The sequence below is a fragment of the Psammomys obesus genome, unplaced genomic scaffold, assembly GCF_907164565.1.
Source record: "Psammomys obesus unplaced genomic scaffold, mPsaObe1.curated_primary_1811, whole genome shotgun sequence".
Taxonomy (NCBI): Eukaryota; Metazoa; Chordata; class Mammalia; order Rodentia; family Muridae; genus Psammomys; species Psammomys obesus.
The window spans coordinates 28,806,549-28,819,723 of NW_026585895.1; the positions used below are offsets into that span (position 1 = coordinate 28,806,549).

At 41.1% G+C, this 13,175-nt stretch overlaps 1 protein-coding gene across 1 annotated transcript in view; it reads right to left on the minus strand.

Moving 5' to 3' along the window:
• The window catches only part of Galnt13 (polypeptide N-acetylgalactosaminyltransferase 13), a 614,394-nt gene extending 610,413 nt beyond the window's left edge, over nt 1-3,981 (minus strand). The window contains exon 1 of the mRNA XM_055600843.1: nt 3,710-3,981. The gene's annotated coding sequence lies outside the window, so the exon portion shown is untranslated. The remainder of the gene's footprint in view (nt 1-3,709) is intronic.
• Between the last annotated feature and the right edge of the window lie 9,194 nt (nt 3,982-13,175).

The following is a 13,175-nucleotide window of genomic DNA, read 5'->3' on the forward strand; positions in this document are numbered from 1 at the left end:
TAGGGGAGGGAGATGAGGGGAGAGAAGGGAGGGAAGACTGGAAGGAGACAAGGAAGAGGGCTACAATCAGGATATAAAGTGAATAAATTGTAAAAAAAATAAAATAAAATAAATCATTTAGTCAAAAAGAAAAAAATAAAAAAGAGCACTTCTACTTCTTTACAATTTAATTGTTTAAGGCCCATCAAAAAACTATTAGTGAAAATGGGTTGCTTTACGAAGGCCACCAAAGACATTATCTAATCAATTCAGTACCTATATTTAGTAGTCTCCTGTATCATGGTGTTCTTTCTAATAACAAAAGTGAAAAGACAGTTTAGAAGCAAAACCCAGTTGAAATTCTTTGGTCAGTAGCCACATGGTCGGTCCCTCACAGTTAGTGATCCTTACAGATCACATTAGATTTAAGATATCTACATTTTTCCCTCTGAGAGACAAACAACCCCATAAAGGTTGAAAGTCACAGTTGTAATTTAGAGCATTACACCTACCAAGGCAAACCCATCAAAGGACAGGGCTCTAGGGACTGTCTATATTTGTAAACACAATGAACATCTATCAGAAACAAGGCTGTCACTTACTTTATATGTTGAGCTTTAATTGTAATAGTGCTTTGCTCTCAATTTATTGTATTCTTTTAGTACTATCAGCATTTGCCCAGTTTAAAAAAAAAAAACTAAAAACATCTATTTCTTACACTTACTCTTACCTTCTTCCTACAATGCCCACACTTTCATAAGCTCATAGTACCAAGTAAGTTACGTCACATTAGAACACTGAATAGAAATGCTCTTGCTGCAGCCATCACTTGTAAAAGCCAGCCTTGCAAGATGAAATGCATTTTGTCCTGATAAAGCTGCTTAACTTGAAATGAATTCACATTAAGTTTAACAGTTTAAATGTGTAAATCGATGAGAAATTAGAAGATTTCTCAAACAGTGTCAGAATTTCCATTTTCATTATCCTTGTTATTTTTTTTAAATACAAAAGTAGGTAAAAAATAGTATCAAGTAATTTACAAATAATATTTTAAAACACAATTGCTTAAACAGGCTGCTGCACAAATCTATATAAATTGTTTGAAGTGGTGGCTAGCATGACATCCAAAGAGGACTGTGACAGCTGATCATTCCAGTCAGTCTGGCAAATCCTCATATGCTTGTCTCATCACACCTCTCATAGACATTCTGAAGCCGTAATGGATCTATAAACTATTTAGGGTAAGTGAGACCATTCAGATTAATTTACAGCCTCCCCCAAATAGTTTTAATCCCATGCATTTGATATTTACATTAAAAAGAAAATTCACCTTTAAAAAGATGAATATATCCACCCAAAATGATGCCATGTCCTATTTTACTGTCAGATAGGATGGCTGAATTGATACCAATCAGAGCCTCTAACTTGTGCATAGCAAAGTATCTGCCAAGTTACAGAGTTGCTTAGAGGTAGAAGCGTGCGTTGGGACAATGAGAAAGCTCTGCCCCCACCTCCGCCCTCCTGGTCCTCACCTCTCTCTTATGGAAGACTAACCCAAACAGAGGCAGAGTGGTAGAGGTAGGTTGAGTCCTAGTATGAAGGTTCATCAGCATAGCTTAGAATTTTAGCATGGCCTGAACGCTAATCCATTAACCAACAGGTTTCCATGAACTACTTGCTTTCCCACACTTCCGGAGACTGCATACCTGACAGCACCAGGTCACTGTAGACTTTCTGTCTGGGAACTAATTTACACTGGCAACACCCTGCAATCCCTTAGGCACAGATTTCTTTTCTTTTCCTGTAAGCCCGGCCTCACACAAAGTGCCCCTTAAGGAAGTAGCTTCCACCCTGCAACAGGGCAGCCAACAAAGAAAATGATTTAAAGAATTTGTTTAATCGTGCAAGAACATCCAGCAAAATTCTCAATGGAGTTTAAGGTAATAGGGAGCATTAAAAAAAAAAAAATCTGAGAAATCCTGGTTTGTAAGAAACAATATGGGGGGAGGGGGAGCATGTTTCTTAAACCTTCAAAACCTGCCTTAGGCTATGGACATTCTCCAATTCATCTATCCCTGAAGTCAAAGGAAGGGGGTTTCAGTATTAGGAACCTAATTCTGCAGCAGAGGAAGACTTAGCAGAGGTCAGGTAAGAAACGATTTTAATGCAGGTGCAAAAGTCATTCAGGAAAGGGAAAGGATGTGTGTGACAGCGACAGAAAGACGCCTGGAGGTGAGAAGTCCAGAGTGAAGGCTGGCAGTGTGACCTTACTTTTCAATATTCTCAGACCAGCAGGTTTCTTTAACACTAGAGGGCATGAACACAAACACATAAAGGTGTGTGTGTGTGTGTGTGTGTGTGAGAGAGAGAGAGAGAGAGAGAGAGAGAGAGAGAGAGAGATATTTTGAGCAACAGATTTTGCCAAACGCTGGGGACACCCCCCCCCCGAAAAAAATGTCATGGGGATGGTCAGGTACCCTTAATCCTGCAAATAAATCTCTAGGCTGTTCTGGTAAGAGAGGCTGGCGTATCTCCAGGGGGCAGCGTTCTCCTAAAGGCACAGTGTGAAAAAGGTGAGGCAGAGCTCCTCTCCATTGGCAATGCCTTTACCTCAGGAGAGTGTCCACCTTTTGACATACACCTTGCCGTAATCGCAAAGATTCTGTTTGCCCATCCACTGACTCTTCTCCTGTAGCTATCAGTAAAACTGAGAATGAAGACTGTCCACCTGGAAATTCAACTAAGCACAGTCCAAGGCACGAGACAGGTGAAGGGTTCCCACTCTCTCCCAGCAGGAGCCTCAGAGAGCTGGGTTCAGATAGCGCGGCGCCCTGGGGCCCGGAGTGGGTAGGGTGGAGCGATACCCTCAGTTCTGGCCCTCAGCTTTTCATTCAGCTCCATGGCAGCCCAGAGGCAGGAAGGCTGCTTCACTCCCGCCTTCCCACCGGCGCAAAGTAAGGAGGTCTGTGCATCTGGGGGTTCCCAGCCCAGGAGCACTTAGGGATCAGGGAAGTGGAAAGACAGGCAACAAGGAGCAGAAACAGAAAACGGGAAGACTACAAGAGAGACAAACGAAAGAAATAGTACACCCGCGACACAGTGACAAGCTCAAGAAAGAACGGAGCAAACAGAATGAAAGAGAAACAGACACAAAAGTGGTGCATAGGCGCTGGGACCAAAAGCCAGAAAGAAAATCAGACCTACAAAACTGAGTCAAAGACGGACATAGATAGACCAGGAGAATACGCGACTTGAGGGGGCCGGGGCATTGACAGAAAGAGCGAGCTGTCGAGGACAAGAACCCGAGCGTGCCCGGTGTCACGAGGAGCAGCACCAGCAGCATCGTTCCCCAGGGTGTTCGCAGCTGGGAGAGAAAGTTGCTTAGGAAGGGACGCTCAGGCACTGGCTAGCGCCCCCAGGGCGTGGATGGGGACCAGCGCACCCCACCTCAGAGGGTAGCGGGAAAAGCCTAGAGGAGGGCGGGCGGCCGCAGAAAGTTCCGCGCCTCTCCATCCCCCTGCCGCACCTGCAGCCTCGGGCGAGCTTGCTCCGAGGTCCCGGGAGACAGACTCTCCAGGTCCACGCTCGCCCCCGTCCCTGCCCGGCTGGGGTTCTGCGCCCTGCCACTCACCGCGGGACTTTGCGGCGCCCAGCCGGACTCTCCCGCAGTCCGAGAGGGACCCGTCCCAAACGGCCACCAAGAAGAGGAGAACCGGAGAAAGATTAAGACCTGGTGTGGTGGCTGACGATCCCGACGGTGAGGGCTCCGCGGTCCGCGCGCGGGATGCTGCCTGGATCCAGCTTCGACCGTGGACAGCTCCTCCGAGAGCCGCGCTCACCTGGAGCCCGCGCCGCGCGCAGCCCCGGCTCCCACCGGCGCCTCTCTTCACACTTCTCGGCGAGAGGAGAGAGGCGGCCCCGGCCTCGGGCAGCCCCGGAGAAGCTCCCTCATAGCGCGGCGGCCGGCGGCGAAGCTCCGAGAGCGCGGCCAGGAGGCGCCCAGGCCAAGGAGGCGCAGGAGACGGAGCGGGGCTCCTAGCACATTGTCACCTCGGCAGAGCCGCCGCCGCCGCCGCCGCCTGGTCACTTGGCCCCCGCCCCCTCGGCCGGGCCCTCCCCCTCCCGCAGCCCCAGCCCGGAGGCCTGTCACTGGGCTAGGATCATTTACGTAACCAGCACCCCGGCCCTCCTCCCGCCCGGCTCCCGCTCCTCCCCGGGCTGGGGCGCTGCGCACCGAGCGCGCTCCAGCTGCTCCCGGAGCCGCGGCTCCTGCGAGGCGCACAAGTCCCGCGATACTTGGCAGGCACGGCCCCCAAGAGCAACTGTGGGGTCGCCTTCTAGTCCGGAGAGTGTGCGGACATCCTCGCCAGTCCTGACCCCCACCACCCCCGCCCCCACCCCCACACTACCCCGGGCACAAAGCCCAGCTGCGGTGCTCAGTGTTCGCCCCTGCGCCGGGGAGCCTCAGAGAAGGGAGCCAAGGGCCAGGGGACTGTCCTCGGGGAAAGTTCCAGAAACCGCACCCTGGCGGTATCAGCTCTCTGGTAGAGAGATGCTGGCAGTAACTTGGGGCTTCGGCTCTGAAGCAGAAAAGATGGACAGACTTTGGCCTCTTGTCCTTTAAGGTTTAGATTCCCTAATAGGATCCTAGGGTTCAATGGCCCCAGAGGGCTGTAAAAGAATCACACCACAGAGTGAACGCTCTGGTGTAATCTTCGCGGCGGGGAGGGGGGGGGCGGGGAAGCGGAGTACGGGGTTAAGGAAAAAGTGGGGCTTTTAATTTGTTTCTCCTTCAGGAAGGTGTTGGCGACCGCCCACGTGCGCGCGCACACATTCTCGTCTACACCTCTAAGTATCAGAAGGCTTGCATAGCTAAATTAATGTGTAGTATAATGTAACAGAAGAGCCGCCGTTCTAAACGGTGTTAAAATATATGAAACATTTTAGAACAGTGCCTGGCACAAGGCAGAGACCGAATATTCAAGTATTAGTTAGAATCTGGAACACTCCCTGGAAACATTCCCCTAGCTTCCATGTGAGGGTAATTCAGGAAAATTGGGGTTGCTGGGTTCAAGGATCTGCTTAGTTAGTTATTCCCTGCTTTGGCCATTGATTTCGCTCAGTCTCTGGGTTGTTTTCTAAATCTTATTTATAAAAAGAGTTGACAAAGACAATTTCTTCTTACAGTATTCTTATGTGACATGACTTATTTGACACATTAGGGAAGGTATGACAGCTACTTCAAATATTAAGAGCTATATTGCGCAAACATATGATACTATTAATTATAGTGTAGTGTGTCAATGAGGTTCTTGATTATACTCAGGAGTAGCTGTTTCTAGAGATGTACTTTTGCATCTTTTCGTGAATTAATTATCAGTCTAAATTACTATGATAACTACGTTAACTATTTCTTCCACAGTGTCGTATTATGTCACTATAAATATAGAACATTCCAGCTACCAGAGACGCTGAAGCAATGGGATGGCTGAAGCCCAGCTGCTCAAGACCAACCAAGACAACAGAGCAAAACCTATATCAAAATAAAATTTAGCAATAATTATGAAACATTTAAAAAAGGCAATTTAGTATGTGTGATAGGACATGAGGTCCTGATAATACCAGGGAGTCTCAAGAGTTTGTCTTTATTATTCTCACTTGTGACTTCAAATGCTGACACCAGGCCGTTTACCTCCATGACACATTGAGGAATGCCATGGACCAACAAATAAAAGATTACTGTGCAAATACTGGCACAATAACTTACCAGTTATGTGTGTCCTTGAGAGACATATAGCCCCCACTCTTACATTTGTCATTGCTATAAAAAGAAGCAATACTATTTCACAATCTCCTGTAATAATACTTAACTTGGGCGAGATTCATAAATCTAGTTGGCAAAAGTTATATATGTAACTGGTATTTATGTAGTCCCAATGTGTCTTCTAGAAGTTATTAGTTTTTGCTGCATAACACATCATCTGAAGACTTAATGGCCTAAAACAATAAACATCTGCAAAATCTCCAACTTCTCTGGGTTTTCAAGGAGGGTTTCTTCCTAGGCTGGCTCAGTTTGAATTATCTATGTCTTGATGGGAGAAACTGCAAAGTAATATTTCAAAGGAGACTGAGGAATCTTTAAGGATGTGCTTGTCACCTAACGTGGATACTTAATTACACGGGGATAAAAATTACTTGTAGTGGATAAATCTGGACATTATATTTCACCAAGTGACCGAAGTTAGAATCACCAACTTATACCCAAGCTTCAGGACATGATGCAGGGAACAGTATATTAGCATAACTTAAAGTTCCAGATATGAAAGGCTTAATTGAATGTAATCATGCGCAAACACAGACAAATCTGCCACTGTGAGGAAAGCCACTAAAAAGTTAAAAAAATATTCCATACTAAAAAAGAATAAAATAGAAGACTTCTAAGCTCCTTGTACAAAACTCATCTGAGTATCTATCTGGGACAAGTACCAAATTATGAACAAAATCTTTATCAGCCTATATCTAATTTTTTTAATTATTATAATTTACAATTAGTTTCATATCGTTATTAAAATTTTTGATGTGAAGTAGTTTACTAGGTTATATTAGAAAAAGCTCTTGCTCTTAAGAAATGGTCTGGAGATGGCTTAGTGACTGAGAGAATGTATTTCTCCCAAGTACCCGAGTTCAGGTCTGAGCAGTCACAACAAACTCTAACTGCAAATCCAGAGCATCTGAGGTTTCTGGCTCTCAAACCACCTGCACATATGCACAAACGGACAAACCTATACACACGATTATAAATAATTGTTGGAATAGATATATAATGAAATGTTTAGAAGTAAAGAACTGCATACATTTTATAGTGCTTTTGCAAGTGGTCAAAAGACATCTATGCAGTGAATGATGACACAAACTGAAAACATTTTACTCTTGATAAATCTACATAAAGATTGCAAATGCTTTGTAGCAATTTGTAAAACTCCTTTAAGGTCACTTAAATAAAAATAGATGGCAAAACAGTTGCTTATCTCAGAAGCAGATTGAACATCAAAGTTTAAATAATGTCTGAAAGTAGTAAAAAACATATAGTGTGCTTTTAAAAATATAAACATAGAAATTTATCTGAAATGACAGAGAAGCTGTTGTAGAAATTTGTTTAAATAATAGGAATGGCCAATATTTTTAAAGTAATTAGCTATAAGGCCTAGTGACTGTGGTGTTTTGACTAGGTATGGTCTCCATAGACTCGGGTGTTTGAACGCTTGGTCCATGGGGAGTCACATTAATAGCCTTGTTGGAGGAAGTGTATGACATTATTAGCCTACTTGGCCTTATTGGAGGAAGTGTGTCACTGTGGGGGTGGGCTCTGAGGTCTCCTAGGCTCAAGCTCCACCCAGTGTGAGACACAGTCTCCTCTGCCACCTTTGGATCAAGATGTAGAACTCTCAGCTCTTTCTCTAGCACCATGTCTGCCTGGATGTTGCCATGCTTCCCACCATGATGATAATGGACTGAACCTCTAAAACTGTAAGTCAGCTCCAGTTAAATGTCATCCTTCATAAGAGCTGCCATAGTCATGATGTCTCTTCTCAAATAGAAACAATGAAACCCTAATAAGACAGTGACTAAGTTGGGAAATACACCAAAGCTAATGATGTGGGTTTAACATCTACAGTAACATAGTCTGTGAATATCCAAGCTTATTAAAACGGGAAGTAAAGGGTAACTTGTGTGTGTGGCTAAAGCTAAGTTGCCAAGTATTTGGAAGTAATTAGGAATAAAGGATATGGGGGTAGAGGGAGGGCTATAACAGTTTAATAATGCATGATTATACGAGTATGAGACTAGAAATGCCACCATCAAAACAATCATAACAAACTTTATATTATAAAATGTAAATCTAATAATTTTTAATTATAAATTGTTGTAATTTCTCAATACTTCTAAGGAATAATCCTGTATTAGTTATTATTTTTTATTGCTGTGATGAAACACAATGTCTAGAGCAACTTACAGAAGGGTGTATTGAGAGCTTACTATTCTGGAGCAGCTAATTTCCATCACCATCACAACAGAGAAATGTGGCAGTTTTTGGCAACTGGAGCTAGAAGCAGAGAGCTGAGAGCTTACATCTCCACGCAACAAACAGAAAGCAGAGGGAACACAGTGGAAATGGTGCATGGCTTTTGAAACCTGAAAGCCTGTTCCCAATGACATTTTTCCTTTAGTAAGGTCACGCCTCCTAAAGCAGTCAAAACAGTGTCATATTCAGATACTTGAGGATATAGGGAAATATCTCATTCAAACCATCACAGCTCTTTTATAGGCCTTTATAATCTAGGACCTCCTTATTACATGATACTTACTGTGGTGGCTTGAATAAAAGAGGTCTTCACCTACTCAAAGTTTTAACTATGTGGTTCTCAATTGATGGAACTGTTTGGGAAAGATTAGGAGGTGCAGCATTGTTGGAAGAGGTGTGTCATTGGAATGTAGGATTTGAGTTTTAAAATCCAATTCCTTTGTCAGTTAGTTTTCTCTAACATGTGTTGGAGATCAAGACAGATACTCTCAGCTACTGCTCCAGTGCCATGTCTGACTACCTGCTGCCATGTTCCCTGCCATGATGGTCCTGAACGCTAACCCTCTGAAACTGTAAACGCCAAATAAACACTTTCTTCTAAAGTTGCCTTAGTCATGGTGTCCTGTCACAACAACAGAAATTTAACTAAGACATCTACTGGAGACTAAACAATGGATTAGTGTGGAAGATTAAAATGGAAATAGAAACAGCCTTGACTAGAGTTCAGTGTAGCTATTTGCTCAGTGAATATACACAGATCCCTATAGCATGGAAACTACTTCTTAGACAATGGGAATATGAGAATCATAAAATAGATATTGTACATTCATGAAAGTTACAGAGTGGGAAAAATACCTTAAACAAATGAACAACTATGGTTTTACATAGTTTTAAGCAGTAGATTCTTGAAGTATTGTGAAACAAGAGATGGACTTTCCAGCTAGTGTCCTATAAATAGGTTCTAGACATGCCATTAAATACTAACAATCTTCTGCATTAGAAGTGGCAATGTAGTTTGATCTCAAGTTTTCAAAGTTTCTTGACAAGTAACCTCTGGTTTTAAGTAACTTACCACAGGTTACAAAGATAATTATTTGAGAAAATAAAAATGTGAGCCATTGTGGAGGGGGGTGAGGATAAGACATTGGTTGAAGACATTTAATATGTATACCTCCAGGTAACAATCCACGGCTCTTCCAACATAAACATTGAACAAGTCTACTCCATGTACCATTAGTTTGCTGTTGTTTTTGTAGCCATATCAAAAGTGACTGGCTGCTCTAATGCATATGCATCTTCAAATCAAGCCTTATTAATATCTGACAAAATTGGTATCTTTTATAATTCAATAAATATTAACCTCTGTAATGATACCTTAAAGTTTATTTAATCTCATCTCATGTTCTGTAAAGCACTGTATCCCTTACATGGTGGCAAATTTATATTTCTTCATAATTTTGTGATCGATATATATTTTATCTACTACATACTGTGATGCATAAAATCAAATGGAGTTGTTCATTTGAAAAGTTGGTTGTAGATTCACTCAATGCAGTTTCTTTGCACAATAAATTTTTGTTGAATGAATACAACATAAGGTGTTCTTAACAGATAAGCCTTTTACATAAATTTTACTGATTATGACCTTCACTGTTCTCAATACACCTTTTCCCTTTGTTTTGAATTCTTGATTGGATGGTAACCACTTAGGTCAAAGAATTATGGGGAAAAAAAGAATTACCAGCATCCTGCGATTGTTCAGTACCACGGAGAGCAACGTGTGCCTGCCGATCAAAGTAGTGGTTACTACAGCCTGTGCTGTTACTCAGCATACAGAATGTAGACACAGAAAAGTAAATACATGAACAAAAAGAGAGTAAGAAAGATAGACTATACAAGTATCCAGCATTCAAAGACTAAAGCCCATGGATAGAAAACACTCTGCTACAATTTCAACTTACTACATCTTCATTAGCCTCAAAGACAAACAAGAATAAAAATGTTAAGTGCCTTTGATGTTCAAAGCAAGAATCCCTTTTAGTATGTTTGTATTCTGTGTTTTGAGACAGGGTTCTCTGTAGGTAGTCATAGTCATGTTGGAAAACAGTATATAGACCAGGTTGACCTGGAACTCAGAGATACTGCTGCTTCACAAATGGTAGGATTAAGGGTATGTACCACCACACAGGATTTTCAAAGCAATAATCTTTAAGTCTTTAAAATGAGCCCTATAAACCAGGGCTTATATCTTAGATTTCCTAAACTAAATTTTATCTGGCACATAGTAGGTATTCATATATCCACTACATATAATATATCGATCAATGTATACTGACTACTATTATTTTGCCACAGATACCACACTTTCTTATTACAGTTTACGAATGCTTGATTTATAACACTGGGTAAAATATACTTATCCTTAATAATCTATAGCTGAGAGCGCTGGCAGATGCCTTTAATCTAATCATTCAGGAGGCAAAGGCAGAAGGATCTCTAAGTTCAAAGTTACCCTACTCTACAGAGTGAGTTCCAGGATAGTCTGAATTATAGAGAGAGAAATCCTGTCTTTAAAAAAAGAATTCAGTATTTAGCTATCCATATTTTTGAATATGAACACCTTTTTGAAAAATGACTACTACATGTGAGGAAAATTTTATTGGTTTTAGTATGGACTTTATTCTGAAACAGTTCTTTAAAATATCAATCTCTTGCATAAAGAATATCCCAGTGTGTTTAATTAGTTGTTTGAGGCTCTACTCATAACTCTAGCATAATAAAGGTAATAACTATAAAATCTTTCATCCAACAGAGATAGAGCATATCGCTGACTCACAACAATACTTTTTCTATACAACAGTAAGTTTTACTTTTTATCTTGATAGCAAACACAGTTAGAATGAGTCAGAGATGAAAAACAAAGACAAATACCAAACCCCCTATTTTTAAATTTAAACACTTTAAAGATTCCCAGAATCACTTAAATTTTTCTTCCTGAAGCTCATTTTTCTTCAGCTATCCTTTTCAAAGCAATTATTTATGCTTATAACACTGTACACTAAACAAAAATTATGGATATTTCCCAAGAAAAAAACGTTAAATACACACACATAAATTATTCAAGATTTCAGAAGGAACATGATATGAAGTAGAAAGTATTAAGGGAAGTCACAATTTTGGTTTCAGAGCCTATCTAAATATCTTGCTAGGCTTAGTATATAAATGAGAAGATCTTTTACTTCAAATCTACATATAATGCTAAATTTACGTGAAAGAGCAATTCCTAAAATAGTAAACAGCAAGAAATTGACACATGCATTGGATAAAGTTAGTCACTGTTAATGGTAAAGAAGAGGAGAGGAGAGGACAGAAGAGGATAGAAGAGGAGAGGAGGGTAATCATCAGCATAATGTAAAAGCCATGAAGTTCCTTAGCTATAAAGATCACAGTGGTACTGATATAGAATGTGTTAAGTAACATTTCACAACTGATATTCTAAGAAATTAGCAACTATTCAATTTTTTAAAGAAAATTAATTGAAATTTTTTAGCTATATCTTTTCACCAGAAATGTATAAAACACATCTACAAAATTCTTTCCAGAACTTCACCTGAAAATATGACTTATATCTTTGTTTTTCTTTTCTCATGAAGAACCCATTCTAAACACGTATTTGCAGGTATGAATGTACATGTGTGTATCAACGCAATGAAGCCTAAAACATTCAGTGAGGACCAAGTTACCTCTTTCAGTATGTAAATGCTGCAAAATTTTAATGTAGAAAGTGAGCTTTTGTGGGCAGTACCTCTTATCATACGCACAGACTTAAGAATGCCACATGATATAGTCTTAGGTGGATCATTTAACAGTGAACAGTGAAGTTTTTATGATTAAAACTTAAAAACTGACAGAATACTTCCTTTCCGTAAATCTGAAAGGTACGTGAGATGCTGCAAGTAGCTAGACTTTTAAAACTGGTATAAAGTCCAATGCTGTGGCCCCTGAGAGTCCATTACAGTGTGGGAACAATTATCTATCCTGTGCTAGACTTTGCTCATCACAGTGGTGCCTTTGCTGTCCTCACAAAGAAGCCATATAAACTAATAAATGCAATGTATAAATTTATTCACCAGGCTGTGTAGTTTTTTTTTTTTTTCCCTATATTGTATCATCCATCCTTCTTCTTAGGGTCAAGGGACTGCAAATAGTTTTGTAGAGTTTAAATCAGACATGTATTAAGTAGATATTTAATTTAATGTGATGTAACCCTGGGCCCGCACCCTTCTAAGAAGAGGTCATTTTGTTGGCAAACTACACAAACACTAAGCAGCAGAAAGAGGTTCTTAGAATTAAGTGATGTAGTACAGGGAGAGCCCCCAGTATAAGACCTGGTTGTTACTACATGTTTAACAAATGGTAGATTTCTCCTAGTTCTCTGGGATGTTCAGAGGTGTTTGTTGTGAGTTATGAAATGTGATGCAGGAACAAGGTGAACGGAGGTAGGTGACCAGCTCTCCCCACTAGGAGAAAGTTTGAGAGTAGGAATGGGGATGATCAGTTTTATTTGAACAGGCATTGTGTTAGCACTGTTTTCTGCATGCTTGCTTTGAAATGCTCCTAGCTGAGGATAAACATTTGTACTACAAGATTTCTTGCCCTAGACTTAAGTGTTACCCTTGTATATTGCATGTGTCCATATGTGAGAGGGTTATGCTCAGAACTATGAATGAACACACATCCATTCAGAGCCCTACTGTGAAATGGGACATGAGTTTAGTCTCACTGAACATAGGTAGTTCTACCTACCTGCAATAGGTAGAACTGAATGCCTGCCACTTACTGAAGACTCAGTAAACCATGAGTCACCATATACTTTTAAAGACTTCTCCTCAGTAAGTGTGGCCATTAACTAGCTTCTCATCCATCTATTCACAAATTACTCCTGCTTACAAGAAAAATACTTCTTGTGTAATACTTCTGTGGAAAGCAGGACCTTGCCGATAGTCTACCTTCAGGAAGTTCTACATTCCTCACAAGAAGGTGGCCACAGACACACTATTTCTGTGTTTTCAAGATTGTTTAGTTAGGGTTAGCATATTCTAGCCTGCCTATA